We start from the raw sequence: 18,790 nt of genomic DNA, 5'->3' as shown, positions 1-18,790 counted from the left end.
ATGTGTTAGATTTAAGCTTAAATGGAATGAAAATGGGAAAAGCATTCCAATACTTGCTTCAAAATGTATAAAATTATGATAACTTTCAATTTAGATGCTTCAATTTAGATGTGTTTCTGAATTTTCATGTTTTGTTTCTGGGCAAGTTTTTGTGTTTGCCAATCTCTGTGTGTACAGAGAGATAGCCCAGAAATATTTTGATTGATCCTTTTGACAGAAATAATAATAGGTTTTTTGTTTGGGTTTGGTTTGGTTTTTTTTTGTTGTCATAATCACACTTCAAAGCAGGGCCCATATTGGTAGAATTTTGTAAGTGTTGTGTTTTGGTAGTGTCAAAAATTGCTAGAGACATTTTAATAAAGGCAACTGATTTTTCAGTTCAAACAATATTCAGTGTTTATTTAGGATAATTTTAGAAACTTTAAAACAACTTAAAGGAGAAGAAAAATATTTTAAAATCAAAAAGGCTTAAAGATTTATTAAAAGGCCAGTCAACCAAATAAACATTTCAAAATGTTTATTCCTGTGGAGTATTCAAGAGTCTTTTTTTAATTTAATTCTTCTTTGAAACATTCTGTAATTGTCACATTTCCTCAGACACAAAACATACTACGCCCAGCCAACTCTCACATTTGAACCTCTGGCAGTTTTCAGAGTGCTGTGGGCAGGTCAGAAGGACAACAAACCCCCAGATACTGCAAAACAGGAAGGAATTGTAAAACATGGCAGCAAAACAGTGACTCACGCGGATGGCAAGCCTTTGGGACGGCGTGATTCACACCCTTATCGTGCCTGCCTGCAGAGCAGCACTGTGCGCCAGGACAGGGCCTCGGCCAGCTGAGCATTCCAGCTGCAACCAGGGCACGTCCACTGGCAGCAACTGCAGGAACTCTCGGGGGAGAAAAGCTCCATAGGATGTGCAAGTGCGTAGCCCTGTGAATCCGGCACCTCCACTGCCACCCTGCCTCCCTGGGGAGCCTTTCGGGCACCTTGCAGAGACACCAGCCGCAGATCAGTTCTGCTCTCTCAGCACCAGGGCTGTGGAGACCCCACTGCATCCTTTTCCTCTTTCTTGCCCAAAGGCTGTCTGTATAGCCCTTAACTGGCTCACATCAACCAAAGTAAACCTGACAGATATTGGTTTAATCCCCCAGGACCATCGACCTTTCCCTTTCACATCTGCAGACAGCATTTCGCATGGGTGAGTGAGAAAGCCGAGGGGCACGATCTGGATGGGAAAATCCAAACTGCTCCCATCATTGTGTGTACTTTCTGTTATCTCCAGAATAACTGAAGGGACTTTTTTCTGATTTTCACCTTTCTTATTTCAAGCTCTCTTTTCCACCCCACAGAGACACCACAATCATCTCTAAGTCTTCCTACATAGTGTCCCTTTCAGCAAAACAGGAGATCTGCTCTCCTTCCTGTTTCTTCTTGAGTTTTTCAGGACAGACACCAGGACTCCACAGCAAAGGCAATCACTGCCAGGCAGCAGTGAGGCAGCAGGGGGGTGGTAAGACAATTCCTGGAGCAGAGCATGTCTCCATATGCTTTGCAGATCTCGGTGCCAGGTGTGGAGTACATGCTGTTACCAGCAAGGGGCAGGGAAATCAGTGGTCTTTTACAGAATGTGTTATCAAGTTCAGTGCTGATGAGGAAGTGTGTGGGTGTTGAGGGATAGCAAAATTTCCTCTTTTCACAGTTGGCCAATCCCACCAGCCTCATGAGACACAGCTGCCCCATTGATTTCATATTTACCTCAGAGGACTTACTTGGTACAATACTGCTCAGTGCCAACATTTCTTCTTGAAAGTTCTTCTCATCAGACCCCAAATGCTTTATCTGAAAGTTTTAAGTCCACAACACATCTAGGCAGCAAAATCTACGTTGTTGCTGTTGTTGTGAATGACAATATGATTTCTTGTGTTTTCCACTGCCTTCAGACTCTGTTTCCTTCTTCTTCTTTCAGTGTTCCTGTGTCCACAGAAATCTGTGAGAATGTGTCACATTAGTATTGTCACCTGCTGGAAGTAATTTCAAAAAATAACCCAACTGAAAAATAACCTCCATGAACTATTACACTAGATACAAACACACTCCCCTGTGTATCATTGCAAACTATTTGTCTTCTGATGCATGATTTTTCAGCTCAAAGGAAGAAGTAATCCTGAAGTAAATAAATGAAGCTCACTGTCAGAGAATACACATCTCTACACATGCAAAGAATTACTAAAAATTAACAATATTTGCTAAGTCACAACGAGCTCTTTCATGTAATTATCTTACAAGCATCTTCAGAGACTGTCTTCTTTTTTCCTCTAAATGCTTTGCATTAATTTAAATATTTGGATGTTGGCAATGAATGAAACTTCCCCAAACTTAAAGGTTTGGTTTTTTTTAGAAAGAGAAAATCACCGATTCAGATGAATTTTGGAACAATAGATTAGCTCAAAATTCAGACAACACTTGCACAACTGACTTTCCAAATCTTCTTCTGGTAGAACAAGAAAATAATGCAATAAAAGGTATTAAAATTAGATTAAGCAAATATCCACAATATGTTTCCATCACTTTAAATTTGGATGATCACCTGACTGCATGCTTTTGTCCGAAGAACTTCCTAATTAATTACAAGTGTTCTCAAAATAAGTGTTGTCATGCAGCTTCCTTTCCCATGAATATATGGGCTCATGAGCAATATTAAGTGATCACTTCCAAGGAAATAGTCTGTGCATTTCGGAACACAGATAGTTTCAGAAGCATTACAGATTAATTTGAAGTCCACTTTTGTATCTCACTGTAAAAAAAACAAGGACAATGCCAAAACATATTCTCTTAATTCACATAGTTTATACTTAGAGATGGGTCTAGATTCTTGTGGTTTTGGTTTTTTTTTAATTTTACAAATACACCTCAGAGCAATAGGCATAGAAATATGCTGGATGTTTTGACAGCAAAACAAAACCAAAAGTTGGCAAAATTTATTAAAAAAACATTACCCCTGAGATGAAAACAAACATCTGTCTTTCTTGGCAATTTGTGCTGAGACTTATTCTCATTGCAGAAATCTATTCAATTGTTAACTATTTATAATTACTGTGTGCCCTTTACAAAATGCAGGTATAAGAACTTCTTATAAATAGGTTAATTGGATGAATAGGTGCTTTGATTGGCACAAAACCAGGACAACTGCATTAGGATTTCTGCTAATCTGAATCAGATCAATTCTGGACTGCAAGGTGTTTTATGCTATCTCATTTGCTCTTGTGATCAGACAAGGTGAGTATCTTCAAGGAATGCTTTTAAACCTGACCATTACCAGGAGGCAGCATGGCAGCCTCTGACTCAAACTGTGCTTTTTCCTTACAAAATCAAGATTTACTAGTAGTTGAGGATGAATGGGCTCACTAAGAAAGGACTTTATTTTTTGTAAAAAGCAAACATAAAGAATCCCACAGTCTGTGTGCCAGGCTTTCCACATCCTGTAGCCTTCTGATTAGACATAATTTCCCCCTCAGTATTTGCACCCTTATTTAAAGCTGCCTCACCTTCTTCTAACCAAGTTCATCAATCTCTATCAGTGCTTTGAAAATATAGTGTCTCATCCCAGCATGGAGAAGGGCAGGAGATGGAGATATGGTGGGATTTGTTCATCCAGGTATAGTTTCCAATGTCTGTGTGCCTGTTGCTGGTACAGGGATGGGTGTCCTGCCTTGTGGCCCAGAGTCACTGACACTCCCCCTTAGCATCCAATTCACAGTGCATCCAAGATTTTTTAAATTGAGCTTTGTTGAATTTGTAAGGGTATCCTACTTGAAATCAACTCCCAGAAATCAGTCTTCTGTCTAAGAGCCTGGTGTAAGTGAGAGTCATGATAATTAGCAGCCCCAATAACCACTTCCCTCACTAACCATCCACTGAAAAGCATATTTATCAAACACCTGGCTGTTTCTAGCTGCTGAAATATATGCAGTGTTCTTCCCCCCACTGTGGATTCTCAGAAGGGCTGTTCATTGGTACTACTACACAAAGGGTGTGTCATCTCAAGCATTTATGTTTGTGGGAAAAAAAAGCATATGTTGAGCTGAGTTCAGCTTTCTGCTGCCAACTGGCTTTTTTGGGTGAAACTCAGAGTTAAATATAGACCTGGGCAGATGCAAAGTCAAGAACAAGTCAAGACATGACAGCAGTACACAAAATTTCTGTGACTAGGACGCTTGTGTGAACAGACAAGTAGAGCAGGAAGGAAAGTCAAGAAAGCACTAGCTAGCTAGCTCTCACACTCAATAGAAAGCATAAAATGCCCTATTCAAATTTAATTCATTCAGACAAATGTGTTGTTGCACTCAATGTATCTCATGTGTGTAGTTTTTATTGCTTTAGGAAACAATATTGTTCATGCTTTCCTCCTCTTCCTATGTTTTGGATTTACAACCTATTTTGGATTTAAAGAGGGTCATGGGATTTTTCTTCCTGTTACTCACTATAATTAAATAGTGTTTATGTACTTCTGAGTTGAAAGCTCTCCAAATTATTTTTCTTTTCATTATCAATCATTAGTTCTTTTGCTTTTTTTCTTTCATGACTCAGTCCTTTCTTTTCAGATATCTTGTTGCTCCTTCCTAACTTGCATGATAGGCTAAACTTTCACACCAAAACCTTTGGCACTTGGTCTTTATAGCTTGTTTTGTTTTATCCTCCCTGTGACAATGCCTTCTCCTTGGCCCATAAGGTCGGTTCTGTCAGCCTATAGATTCTGCCCATAAGCACCTCTGACCTCTGACCTTGTCTCTGTTCCAGACAGAAATTTTGTTTTGTTTTTCACTTTCTGAAATGTCTGACATACTTCTCAACTGTTATTAGCATCATTACTCCCTTCCATATTATGTATCATAGCTCTGGTTTATTCTGCTTTGAATGCATAAGCAATTGCTTACTTTTTTCTCTTTTCATTTAGTCCCTTGACATCCATCCCCTCTCTGTTTTTGGGGCCTGGAGTCTTAATTTGAGTACTGTTAATAAAGAATAAATACTTTTAGAATAGCTCAGATTACTTAACTCTTGAACTCAAGCCTGCAGGCATTTTGCTTGGGTGTTATTACACCCTATTAATTTTGACAAAGGTTCATGTGATAAAACTTGTAGATGACCTCAGCAATAAAACATTTTTGGTTAGATCATTCAGTCATTAAATATTTAGGTTTCCAGATTTGTAGTATCTTTTTCATTCTCGTGTGTTAAAAACACAATGTAAGACTGGGGATCATGATCCATGGATTCTTCTTACTTATGTTGAATGATCAACAGGAAAACATTGTTTAGTTACTAGGAAAGGGAAAACATTTTAACTGAAGAACATAAATTATTTGTTCAGTTTGTGCCCATTCACAGAACTCTAAGTTCAACACATGGGAGAGGGGCTTCCTTGAGATTTCAGACAACAGGGCCCCAGTGAAAACTATGATGTCAGAACAGAATCTTCAGTCTTTCCTAAAAGACCATGCACCCATAGACAGAATCAAGAAAATCCTGATCTGACAATAAAAAGCTTTCTGAAGTCAGAGGTAGACAAAACTCTTTGCATATCATAAAGAAAAATGTATAGCAAAATTGTCTAAAAGCAAATGTTTTATAAGCGAAATAACAGGATACGCTAAAAATCCCCAATTATTCTCATTTCCCTTTTTATTGCCTGCTTGTAGGATCATTCCTTTACAATTTTGAGGGCTTAGCAAATCTTTTGAATGTATTGAATTTCCTCTTTCTTCCTGACCCTTTTTTTCCACTGGATACTTGTCTCTCAATAATGATACAAACGGATGTAGCCACCCACAGCTTTGCGGTGAGTCCTTCAGAGTCATTCTTTTCTTTCATAAAAGCCTACATGTTATGACCTCTTTCCAATCCCATTTTCTAGTTGACTGCAATGCCTAATTAGAGGTACAGTGCTAATATCAGACAAGGAGAAATCATGAAAACACAAGCAGGAGAAAAACTGCAGTTGATACTAAAAATGAGAAGTTGCAATGTTAAAAGCTGAAGTGCTAACAGGAGAAAAAAAATTTTTGCCTACAGATTTTATGAAAGCAAATATTTGTCTTGTTTAGCATTACACATCTCAGCTTCACATTGCTCAGAAGTCTGTTTATGCTGTGTCACCTACAGTGGAAGATTTTGTTAGTTCAATTAGTGAATGAAAACACAGTCTATTAATTAATGATTAAAAATGTACTTAATCCTAGCAACACAAATGGGAGTAGCAAGCTAAGCTTTTAGTACCTTTGAAAGAGAGGCCTCTCCACTTGAAACTAAGTAATGAGGCTTGATAAATGAAGCATGGTCACTAATTACATGCTGATGAATTTTGTACTTTCTTCATTAATTGAAGACCATAAGGAGCTAGAAGTGGCTGGGGGAAATGCACAGAGGCTGTGTTCCCAAACCCAATAGTCTTTGATCAAGGCTGAGTATGGGCAGGCTGTGGTAACACGTGCTGATGTGATACCAGTGTGCTGCACAAATGTTGCTGCCAGGGCTGGGGTGAGACCTCAAAAAGTAGAGGTGAGAGTGCCAGGTACTGCTTGCTGCCCCAGCGAGCCACCAGTCACTCTTCACCTCAACATGGTCTTGATCTAGGCTTGTGCCACCACAGCAGCAGAGTGCACATTCTCCCTACCACAAGTTTCTCTTGGAAATTCCCAAATCTCTGCAAAAGAGATCTCATCTGCAGAGATTAAAGCTGAAAGCCTTGGGCATATAGACAAAACAAGAATATTGAGTCAGGAAGTTCCTTACTGTACAATGTTCACCTCAAATACTTAAAGATGCAAATTCCCCAGAGCAGATGGTGGATCCTCCTTTTGAACAAACAGGCTCTGCTTCAGCCCCTTGAGCCTCTGCCAGGTGAAACACAGCAGAAGGAGGACACAAATGTCCTGCACTTCCCAGTTCACCAAGGTCTGAACAAACTGAGTGCTTTGTGAGACATTCATACCTTTCGTGATTCGGAATGTGTACAAAGACAGCTATTGAGGAAATTCCCCTATTTCTTGCCAGGAACAACTGTGATTACACCACAGGCATTGCAGATCTGGAGGATGAAATGTGTGCTCAGGTAATGTGGAAAATCATTGTCCTCTCACCCAAAGGTGGTATGACACTTAGCTGGTGCAGGAAGGGTTGCGGCTGTGGGTGAGGGCTTGGTGTCTTGGCAGAAGCAGCAGCAGTAGGTATCCCTGCAGCATCCTCAAAAGACTGTCTGTTCTAGAGAAACAGACTTTGCTGGAGGGAGGATAGTGCTCTCAGTGTTGAGAAAGCTGAGGAACAGCTAATGTGTGGTTGATGCGAAGTCATTAATCAAGTGGGAGTGTATTTGAACAGGTACTTGCTTAAAAAAGGTACAGGTGAAAGAGAGCTGGCAGGAATTCAGGTTGTGCATGGTTGAGGGATAACCTCTGAGCGCAGAGTGATTATATTATTTGTGTTACAAAACCATGTAGTAGTCATGGTTGGCATTAACTTACCATTGCTCTGGGTGTTACTACATATTGTCTGTATACTACGAAAGGAGATGATAGTGCTGTTAATATATTCTTGTTGGATGAGAAGTAGCTGATCAAAAACTCTCAAAAACCAAAGTGAACACAAGAAGTGTTTATTCAAATAGACTGCATAGTTTTACATGTGTGCCATTGGTAACACTGGTAAGTTTCTATTTGAAACACCCAGAGGAGGAATTTCCTTTTTCTGTGTGAGGGTACCAAAGCCAAAATAAAGGTCTGCAGATGCATTATGAATTCAGATATAGATGGCTTGCATCAATATTTTATGCATAATCTATTCCAGCAGAATGTTTGTAGATGCCTAGTACATTTCAATGTATTGTAAATAGTGTAATTTTAATGTTAATTATTCTTTGCATGTAAATAATTAATAAAGTCTTAATTTGACACAGTTTTCTGTGTTTCTTATTACATGCTATGTAGTGTACTAGTTCTGAAATTAGAGAAGACTGAGGTGGAATAAATACATAGCATTCTATTTATAAATTCTTTTTGACATGCCATGTGGCATATTTAATGCCATGATTTGGTTAAGTTTTCTGAAATATCCTACTTCTTCACTTCTTCATGTCCTTTCTCAGTGTTAATGTGTCATTAGAATTCTGAGTGAACGGCTGTGTCCTTAACTTCTGTTATTTTACTTTGATTTTATAGAAAGAATGGGAATAGTCACCTTACAGACTGTGGTTGTGCAGGTCCACAAAACATCCACGTTTACAGGTCATCAATTTTGTACTGTTTCTCAGACCTGAAACAGCTATGATATGGTAAAGACACAACATACCTCAAAAAGCTAAGATGGGGTGTCCTGTTATGCAAGAATGAGTACCACTTTTGTTTTGAACCTTTCTGATTTGTTCCTCATATCTTTAAAAATTATCTTTTCACTTTGGCACGCTGAAATCCAATAATCTGTTTCTAGTAAAAAAACTTGAAATTCCAGCTTATTCACACATGTTGCAATTTAGCTTCTTGATAATTTCAAATCACTTGAACAATTAATTCCTCCAACTATTATAGATTAACTCCAACTTTCAGAAAAGGAACTCTTACTTCTATGAGAGTTTCTTGATTTATTTTTTTTTCCAAGTTAAAAGATACATCTATAAATAATGGGGTGCTCATTTTGCAATGTGTTATCTTCTGCCTCCCCGCTGGCAGGCAGGGGTTTAACCACAGTTACTCATCCTGTGACTCTCCCCACTCTGGCTGGGAAACAATTGCTGCAAACCTGCTCCAGCGTGCCTTCCAACAGACCAATTATCCACCTGAGCCAGTGTGGGAATATCACGCCTCCTCCAGGAGCAGCCTCCCTTTCCCATGCGCTCCACATACGATCCAAGCCTTACCCTAGCACAGAGAAAGTCTCAGCTCTGCAGAGGCCACTGCATTCCACAGCCCCAGTGTGCCTCAGGAGGCGACAGCAGGGATTTCTGCAGTCAGAGAGGGCTGCCACTGCTCTTGGAGAAACCATAATGACACCAAAGGTGCACCTTGCTCCCATGGGCAGTGTAGAGTGGCTTGAAATTCCCTGGTCATTTGGAAAGAGTTGGCCTTTCCAAGAAAGAATTGTCATGGTTCTCCTGACCAGCTTTTAATTTATGTAAAACAGGACAAATATCCAGAAGAAAATGATTGGTCATGGAATAACTCAGGATCTACAAGATGTTTTCAGTCCCTTTTCCAGTTGCTTACTCCTGCTCCATGTTTGTATCTTTTTGTGCACTTAACAGGTAAAGAACTTTTTAAGCTGGAAATCTCAAGAGAGAAATAGTTCCTGCCTCCAAGTCAAGTTTTCAACATGGAATACAAATTCCCAAACCTAGTTAGGACAAAAGGTCCTAAAAGTAAGAAAAGCATTTAAAAGCAAAAAGTTTTGAAAATCTATATGTCATAATGAATTTTGGTTCCATGCTGACCATAGACTTACTCTCAATAATAATCAATTTATTATTGTTATATACATCGTCAAATGATTGACCATAGACTCAATTCTCAATTATCTTCGAATTAAAATACTTTTGTAAATCAAAGGTGCAATTTTTTAAATTGTCAACTAAAAAGAAAATTGAATAGTATTGACAGGAAAAATTTTCATATAAGTAATTTTTCATATGGAAAGCTTTGATTACAATATAACTTTTTTCAAAGGACTATTCTCCTCAAAAAACATCAATTTACCAATCAAATTAGACTTGAGGAAAGGCACATTGTAGACTTTCACATTTCACATTTCGCACTTCTCATAGTTTGAGACATCTTCTGACACAAATCTTTACTCTTGATGAAGAACAGGAACTTTTTCTTTATAGTGAATAACATCAAAATAACATCCTCTGCTGTGGTCAAATAGGAGAACAGTATCAACAATTTTGGTCTCAATATTGGTGTCTCTTACTTGAGAGTATTATAAAATTCCCTTAGTGAAGGAGGGATGAGGAGAGTGATAGAAATGCTAGCTGTGGAAGTTCTCAGGATGAAAGTCTGAAGAATTTCTGTGGGGTTTTGTTGTGGGAAAATACATCAGAGAAGCACACTGTCAGTGGAATATATATATATAGACCTGTATTTCAGGACGTGTCTGTCCTTAGCATTGTTTTATATAAAACCAGGGATATACCCTTTAAAACTCTTATCTGCTTGTTTCTTAGTTTATTTATACATTCCTCTGTCACTGAGGACATATCACACATTTCTCAGTGTATCAGACGGAGAAAGATTAGGTAAACATTTCTATTTTTTACAATAGCCTTGAATTGTACTGAACTTTATGACAGATTAAATAATAAAAGATACTCACCTTTGTCCTTTAACTCGTTAAATTAGAGACTACTTGTAAACCTACAGCCAGTGTTTCCTGGAGAAACTTATTTTACCTCTACACACCAGCATGGATGCCAAGAACCTTGACTTGGCGCTGTGCTTCCAGCAGCACTGGTGCCTGGCACAAATGCACACTCTGGACAGGCAGTGGGGAGCTGTCTGGGGCTGGCTTTGTCAGCCCCACTGATGAGGACGAGCCAGAGCATTTGGGGATAAATCTGCTGGAGCAGGGTACACAAGGGAGTTTCAGTGAGAGAAGGGAAATTCCCCGTGTCAGGTCATCTGGCCCTGTCCCAGGGCATTGCTGCCCTCCGGGCTGTTTGCTCACACCACGAGCAGGCTGCTGGGAGAGGCAGCTCACAGTGTGCAGGCAGGCTGCGTCAGCTGCTGCTGCAGAGCACACAGGGCTCGCAGGGTTTGTGGAGTCAGCTGGCCGCCTAACATAGGATGATGACATGTTAGGGTTTTTTACAGAAGCCAGAGAACTTTTCTACTTTTGTCATGTGCCATGAAGTGGGACACTGGGGCAAGGACACTGGGAACTTTTCTGTTTATTTTGAAGGTGGGTATTAAGTTTACAGCTGAGAGACAAACAGCTTAGCTTCTGCATCCCCTTATTTCTTGGGCTTCTGAATTTGAATTAGTAGGAGAAAAGAGAAGAAATCTAGGAATCATTCTTCCCTTCAGCGCTTTGATTTATAAAACTTCAATTCCTGGCCTTCAAAGAGAGAATTGGTCAGGTCAAGCAGAGGCACACTGCCATCCACCCACACAGACTTCTTTTGGTATTTTCGTTTGGGGTTTTTTGGGGTTTTTTGCATGCAGAGCAGTAACTGTTCTTATAACCAGAGGAAAGAAAAGAGCAAAACAAACAGGCTGAGTAAAAGTTTACAAGAAAGTGTCAAATGACTTTTAAAGATTCAAATCCCAAAAATTCACTCCCTTATCATTCAACAATTTATGTGAGTTACAACAGCTCTTCTTTCACTATGAATATGAAGCAGTACAATCAACACTCTGTAATACACATTAAGAGTCCTCTGCTTGATAACTATAGAAGCACTGAAACTCCTGATAAACAAGTATCTGTTTTCAATGAGTCTTGAGTTCAGACTCACTAGGAAGTAAAATTTCCTCTAACACAGAATGAAATAAGGAAATCATCAGTTACCTTAGCAACCCTTTAAAAAAAAGCACAGGCACCTATCCAAAGGGCAAGTAATCTAATTATAAATTATTGTAAAGGTCACATGAACAACAGTAGCAAGAGGAAGCCAGGATTCACTATTTTAGTCTATGGGAAACAGTATTGCCATTGTGCTCCTGGACAGCCTGTTCTACTGCTGTGCTCTACAGACCATCTGCCAAGGGCTCCTGCTTAACTCACAGGATTGACCAAAATACACCTAGTGAAAAATCTGGCCCAGGCTCACTGGCAATCCAACTCTTTACTTCTCCTGGCTGGCAAATTTCTCACACCAGGGAGACTGGAGCTCAAAGCAGGCACTTTCTTGTTCAATCCTGTGTATTGTTTGTGGCATGAAATTTTCAAGAGCATTCAACACTGTTCAGCACTGCTTGCCTGCAAAATCACCATCTGCCTTTCAAACATCCACACAGGAGATGAGCAGTGATATGTGTTAATATCATAGCTATTTAAGAGCATTTAACTTACAGGGTGGTCCTAGCTAGCACTTTGCGACAAACCAAGGAAGGTGTCCTGCCCACCAGCACTTTTCTGAAAACACCACACACCCCCCCTGAGCAATTTTCCCCTCAATACACCCCACAGGCATTGTGTGCACTTTGTAAGTTGTGTCTCCTGGAGCAGAAGAGGTCTCACCACAAACTTCAGCTTTCATCTTCACTACACATTTTACCAGGAACATGAAGGCTTCACAAATGCCAGTGTCTGAGTGGCAGAGAGCAGACGTGGTGAAACGCTGGGGTTAACAGCAAAGGGTGAGAATGCCAGGTTTCATGGATAAATTCTCTGGCACAAAAAGTGATCTGTACTCTTTGACAGGAACACAGTTTAAAAAAGGTGAATCAGAACTTCAGTCTCATTGTTTTTAAGCATGATCCTTGCTTAAGAGGAAGAAACACAGGAACTTACAGGTTGCATCTTTCTTAAACTGCTTCCTGTACTCATAAATTAATGCAAAAAAAAAATCCTTCCCTTGCCAAGTTATTTAAACCAGCAAAAAGCCACTGTGAAATGAGCTGCACATCTTCACTCCGTTTTTCAGCCTGACATTCCTAAAAACTCATGAACACAAACCATGACCCTAATAGAGGGTTTGTGGACTTGAATGATGGCTTAGGTTTTATTTATAATGCCATGACCTTCTGTTTTTCTAGGAGGACATGGATTCTGTCAACCTCAATTCTTAATTTCCAAGGTGCTGAGAGAGCCTGACATTTCCTAAATCAAAGAGCTGTGCCCATCCCTCAGCCTTGGGACCTCCATGGGGGCCTCCATGCTCTGAGCAGCAGAAACATCCCAGCCACATCCCGGTGGGATTGAGAATGTACTCACCAGCCTCCACATACCCTGCTGTTCTCTAGAAGGAAGTCCCAGAGGCTGTGTGAGACAATGCCTTTCCCAAGTTTAAATGCCTCCAGCTGTGTGCTGGCTATGGGTTTCCTTTTTTGAGTGTCATTTGAAACCTGCCCTTGAATTGTTTTTGGCACATATACCACAGGTTGCCAGACTTGCTTCAGGAGATTCTGTTTGGACTCAGGCTGGGAAAAAATTTTATGGGAAATCCGTGGAATCCCACCAGGTCTTCTGTATTGCATAAGTACAGCCATGAGTGGTGTTTGGTAAGAAGCCGTGGGAACGTAGGTTGAGATGGACAAGCTGAAAGGATGCCTTTCCATTTCCTTCCCCTGGAAGTGAAATATTTTCATCTGAGCAAAATAAAGACTCGTGTGATAAGGTAAAGTTTTGTGCTTTACAAAGCACAATGTAGTAGAATTTTGCATTAGTTTCCACAAGTGCTCATGTGCAAGGCAAGTGCAAGACATCATCCCTTAAAACCCACATCAGAGGAATGAAACTAAGTAAGGCATAAAGGTAATATGTTCCTCTGTCTCCAGAAAAAGGCAGAAGGGTATGTTGGTATGAGCCTAAAAATGAAACCTGGTTTGTGAAGGATCCAGTAAGTTTCAGTGGCTTGGGGACTATTTCTTTCATTCACCTCCCGTTGCTGCAAGGCAATTTTGATACCTCCTCCCAACTTTGGATTTCTGTAGCACCCCAAAGAGCTGGGAAGACACTTCTCCAAAAGCAGCCTCCCAAATGTCACTGAAAAAGAGAGTGACAAACTCCCTGTGCAGCACAGGCAAGGATCTCCTTCCATTACTCCTGATTTCATTAAGTCATTAAAGGAAACTCTAGACTTCTCTGGCACCATGTGAATAAAAAGCTGCAAATAGTTTCTGTGAGCAGAGTATCAGCCTTGCATCACCAAGATATTTATTATGCAACTTAAAAAATGGGAAACGGAGGTACGGAGGAGTTGCAAGGTCACACAGGAAACGTGCAACCCAGCTGGAAATAAAAACACGGGTCTCCTGACTTCTGTGACCAACAAACCCTTTCCTTTCTGCAACAACAAAGGCAAATGTTGCTTGTTTCTCTGACAGCACAAGAGCATTTTATATGCAGAAACTTAAATGCTTTATCATTGTTATCATTATCATTATTCTGTTCTTTTAAGAAAGTTGTTCAGAAAGTGCTCAAAAATGGGAAATTTTAGTTCTAGATAATTTTCTTTCTGCCTTAATCAGATAAATTGTTGCAGGTATTTTTCAGTATTTCCCAGTTGTACTTCAAACAGCCAGATCTCTACTCCTTTCAATCTATTTTAGTCCTGTGCTATGATCTCTCAGTGTTAGCAGTAATTTAACCGATGTCCAGCAGGAGGAGAAACAGACCAATGTGTGATCCTCCACACACGAAATACAGATAGAATGGTTTTATCTGTAATACAGATAAAATGTTTTATGTGGAAAGATGGTGTTAATGGGAGCTTGAGGCAGAATCACTCCTGCTGGCAGTTTTGTGTCAGGGTGCTGTCTGAGCTTCAGCGGCCTGCTGGTGTTGCCCGTGCTCCTTCAAGGCGCGGCATGACCTGGTCTGCTCCCTGTGGCCGTCAGACCTGTTAGGCTGCACACACATCCTCCACCTGGCCCCTCTGGGCTTGCAAAGTGCGCGTCAGGGGGCAAAATTGTGTAGAAGAGCCATCACACCTCGTTGCACAAGTTTCATCTTGCTCTTCTTTAAACCCACTTGTAGGTGCTGCCATGCCTCAGGTAGCATGCCATAGCTCCTGATCCCCCTCTGCCCAAGTAGGTTGAGACAAAAGGACCTGGGGGAGGAAGGCTGCAGGAAACTGCATGTTTTCAAGCGCACAGGAGTCCCTTAGGAGCTGAAAGACATGAGACTTTGGCTGCGATTGGCACCCTTGGTTTTGCGTAGGTCGCTGTGGTGCAACCGCCGATGCCAGTCGTTGTACAAAGTAGCAGAAACAGCAAATTCCTTTTAAAGGGTGCGGTCCCGTTGGGATGGAGGTTGCTTGTCTGTCTTGTCAGGCCTGCAGCATCTAGGGCCAGGGAAAACCCTGCAGAGGCACAGAGAGCCCTCACCTCTTCCGGAGTCTGCCAAGCATGGTTGGGATGGGAAAACGTGACAGATTGTGAGGTGGGGGTAAAAGCCCCCATACAGAGGGAGCTGGAAGTGGGTCACCAGGACCACAGCTCTCATTCAACATCCTTCCAAAATCTCAAATGTGCACGATGCAGTTCATTCTTAAGCAGAACAGGACCTTTTTCATCTGTGGCAGCAATGTCCTGTCAGGATTGTCTTAAAAATAGGTGTTTCTTATAGGGTTAACAGTTTCCTTCAAAGTAGGGTTGGAGGGGGTTTTTTTCAGTTGTTTCACATTAGTTAGCTTTCTGTGACAAAAAAAAAGAATTAATAGGACAAAGAGATGTATCACAGTAAAATCAGCCTGGAGAGTCCAGCACAGGCCATAGAAATACACCTTGAAACTGATATATAAAATCAAAGTAAGAACATGCACTGGGATGAAAAGTCAGGTATTCACATGTGAACCTAGCATATGAAACATTTGTTTTGATATAATAAAGAAGATGGGATGCTAAGATGGGTAATAAAGAAGATGGGATGCTAAGAAGTGGAAGTAAATTTGTACATTGATGTTCCCAATGCCTTGTCTGACCGACTGCCATTCTCTCCAAACAAGAGTATTTGCTGCAGAAGTGTATTTCTACTAAAATAATACTGAGAGTGCTGTGTCTTTCAGACTATGCAGTAATACACAGCATTATGCCAACAAATGACTTTTAAATACAAGAATAATGGAGGAGTGTCATGTGAAAGGAAATGAGAAAAAGCATACGCCCTGATCCACATCCTAAGGCTTTTCAGAAAGACAGACTTAGACCTGCATGTTTACCAGCATGCTTCTCACATATCAGGCTGTGGTTCAGGGCACAGCACTGCTGCTGAGCCTCTGCTGAGCATCTCAGTGACTACATGACAAAGTGCCAGTCCTTAAACTACAGTCCCTTTGATATAAGCACCCTGGAAGTCTCAACTCTTACTGTATCACATGTAATCACAGCAGAAAATATGGCCTGCAGCCATTATGACTCAAAAACAAGGACAAAATTATAAACTAGTGTAACTTTTAATATACACCACTGGTCACAGCTGTTACACAGGCAGATGTAATTTCAGGTTTATCTTCAGGAGACAGTCAACCATCCTTTCCTTTTGCCATGAGAAGGGGTAAAGCACAGCTGATCGCTGCTTCATTGCCGGTGACACCTGGGCTGACAGAGCCACAGAAGACTTCTTCTCTCTGTGGACTGTTGGAATGACAACTTCTGACTTTTCCTTTGAGCTGCTCTCAGCATCATAGCCACGTAAATTTTTTCTTTCCCCTTGCAAGGAAAGCTGGTATAATGCCAGTCCTTCTTAGCTGTGGGCATTTTCTCAAAGCCGATTCCCTTATCCAGTCCTCTCTGCTCCCCCTCAACTCTAAGCAAAGCAGAATGAAGCTTCCTCAGCCTCAGTTATATTACTATGCTACCTTAGATGTCTAAAAGACAGTGGTGCAGTTTACTTATGAAGATGAAATTCAGACAATCTCGAAACATTGATAAGGAAATTGTTCACACTGTTCCTTCTTCTGTAGCTGGAGTATATTCAGTGTGTGGTTTGAAATTGTTATCAAAGAAATGTTGATGGAACTTAGCACAAATTATTGTTTTCTTCTTACAAAGTCGGTTTGGCATTTTCTATTTGTCTAGGCAGGTGAATCTGTTTTTCTTAACATATATAATTTATGTTAAAAGCAAAAGTCCAACATCACTATAAGCAGATAAAATATGTGCCTTTTTCTGTCTATCTGGCTGCATTCTAAAAGGGCACTGTGATTCTCTGATGTCTGTGAGGCACAGACCCTAGGGCAACACTGCTGTTAGCTGAAGAGAAAACCACCCTTCTGGCAAAAGACATTATTCCAACAGCAAAGCTAATTTCTGTACCTGTAAGTTTAATCAAATTCATTTGGCTTGATATATTTAAAACAGTTCTGCCAAAACATTTGTATTCTTATCAACAAATGTGTTCTTATCAGTTAGAACTTACATAAAATAATTTATTTTCCTCTAAATTTGTTTTGCAAAGAAGTTGAGTTGTTTTAGTTGAAGACGTTCACCATTAAAAACTAATCTTAGGATAATTTAGATTGGAAGATTTTATAGCCAATCTGCTCCAACTCTCACTTTGAAACAGCTCCTGTTAGATCAGGTTGTGCCAGGACTTTGTTAATTTAAGGTCTGAATATCTCCAAGGACTACCCTGAACTTTGTTCTGAAGTTGTTAACATCACCATGTTGCAGAAGTTTTTCCTCATACCTAATGGGGTTTTCCCACATTCCAGTGCATGCCTGTTGCCTCTAAACCTGTTGCTGTGCATCCCTGAGCAGAATTTGTACCTTCCCACCAGGCAGTAACCGCAGCCTGGTCTCCCCTCTCCCTCCTCTCCACAAGGCTGACTGAGCTCACTGAACTCCACTTCCTGCATGTGCCCTGTGTTCCACCCACCACAGGGTACCTTCCACTGGACCCCCTCCCCCATGTCAGCATTTGTTCTCTGCTCTGAGCCCAGGACAGCACACCAGGAGTGGTCTTACCACTGCTGAGAACCTGTGGAGGATCCCTTCCCCTTGCTGCTGCAATGTTTTCCTGCATGGGTGCACTTCTGCCTCCTGGACAACTTGCATCCTGCCAGGATCCCTGGGAATTTTCTGCAGAGCTGTTGCCAGCTGGCTGGCACCAGCCTGTCCTAATGCAGGGCTTTGTCCATTCCAGAGGACCATGTTTCCACTGGTGTTTGTTCAACAAACCTGTTCTGCTTGAATAGCAGCCCAATCTTTCAACACATTTTGGCACAAACCCACATTTGAGGTCATCTGCAAACACACCAAGAGTGCTGCTGTCAACCCATCATCCAGGTCATTGATAAAGGCAGTGAACTTTACTGATCCCACTGCTAGTCTTTGAAAAATAGTACTTCTAACTGGGCTTCATGCTGCCATCACCACCTTTTGAACCTGGCAGTCCAACCAGTTTTCCGTGCATTTTGTGGCGTACATACCCTGTATCTCACTGTTTTGGCTACAAGGAGTCTATGGAAGACCATGCCAAAGGCCTTACTTAAATGTAGAACTTCCTTCCCTTACAGCACTGTAGAAAGCAGGCAAGTTGGTTGAGCACCATTTGTCCCTGGTACATCTGTCTGACTGGACTATTCCCAATCACTTTCTTGTCCTTTCCATGGCTGGAAGTGGCTTCCAGGAGGAATTTTTCTATCACCTTTCAAGGAACTGAGTGTGGCTGACCAGCATGTGGATCCCTGCATCTTGTCTTGCCTGTCTTGAAAATCCTCATAAACAGTTGTCTTTCTTGTCTTCATCAGAAATCTAAGTAATCTAAGAGGGCATTGATGAAGTTAGTAGAGATGGAGGTGGTGGAGAACACACTTGTAATGACACTGGCCAGCTCCTTCCATACTTGGGAGCATCCCAGCTGGTCACATGGACCTGTGTGATTTCAATTGCTTCATGCTTCTCTCACATGCATTGGGCTAATGCACTCAGGGGCTTCCTGGCCTGACAACAAAATTTTCAGGTGAAAAGTGAGCCTAATCCTCATGGGGGGATTACCCAGGAGCAATGATTCATTCTGAGATAGTTATTGTTTGGCCGAGTAACTGATTAACAAACCTCTCTAATGGGAGCTTAATTACTGAGTAGGTTAAGCACCCATGTACAAGTGAGACCTTCTTTTTAATTTTGGAGATTGT

Source organism: Melospiza melodia, chromosome Z (genome assembly GCF_035770615.1).
Source record: "Melospiza melodia melodia isolate bMelMel2 chromosome Z, bMelMel2.pri, whole genome shotgun sequence".
NCBI lineage: Eukaryota > Metazoa > Chordata > Aves > Passeriformes > Passerellidae > Melospiza > Melospiza melodia.
Note: the sequence above shows the minus strand (reverse complement) of the source record.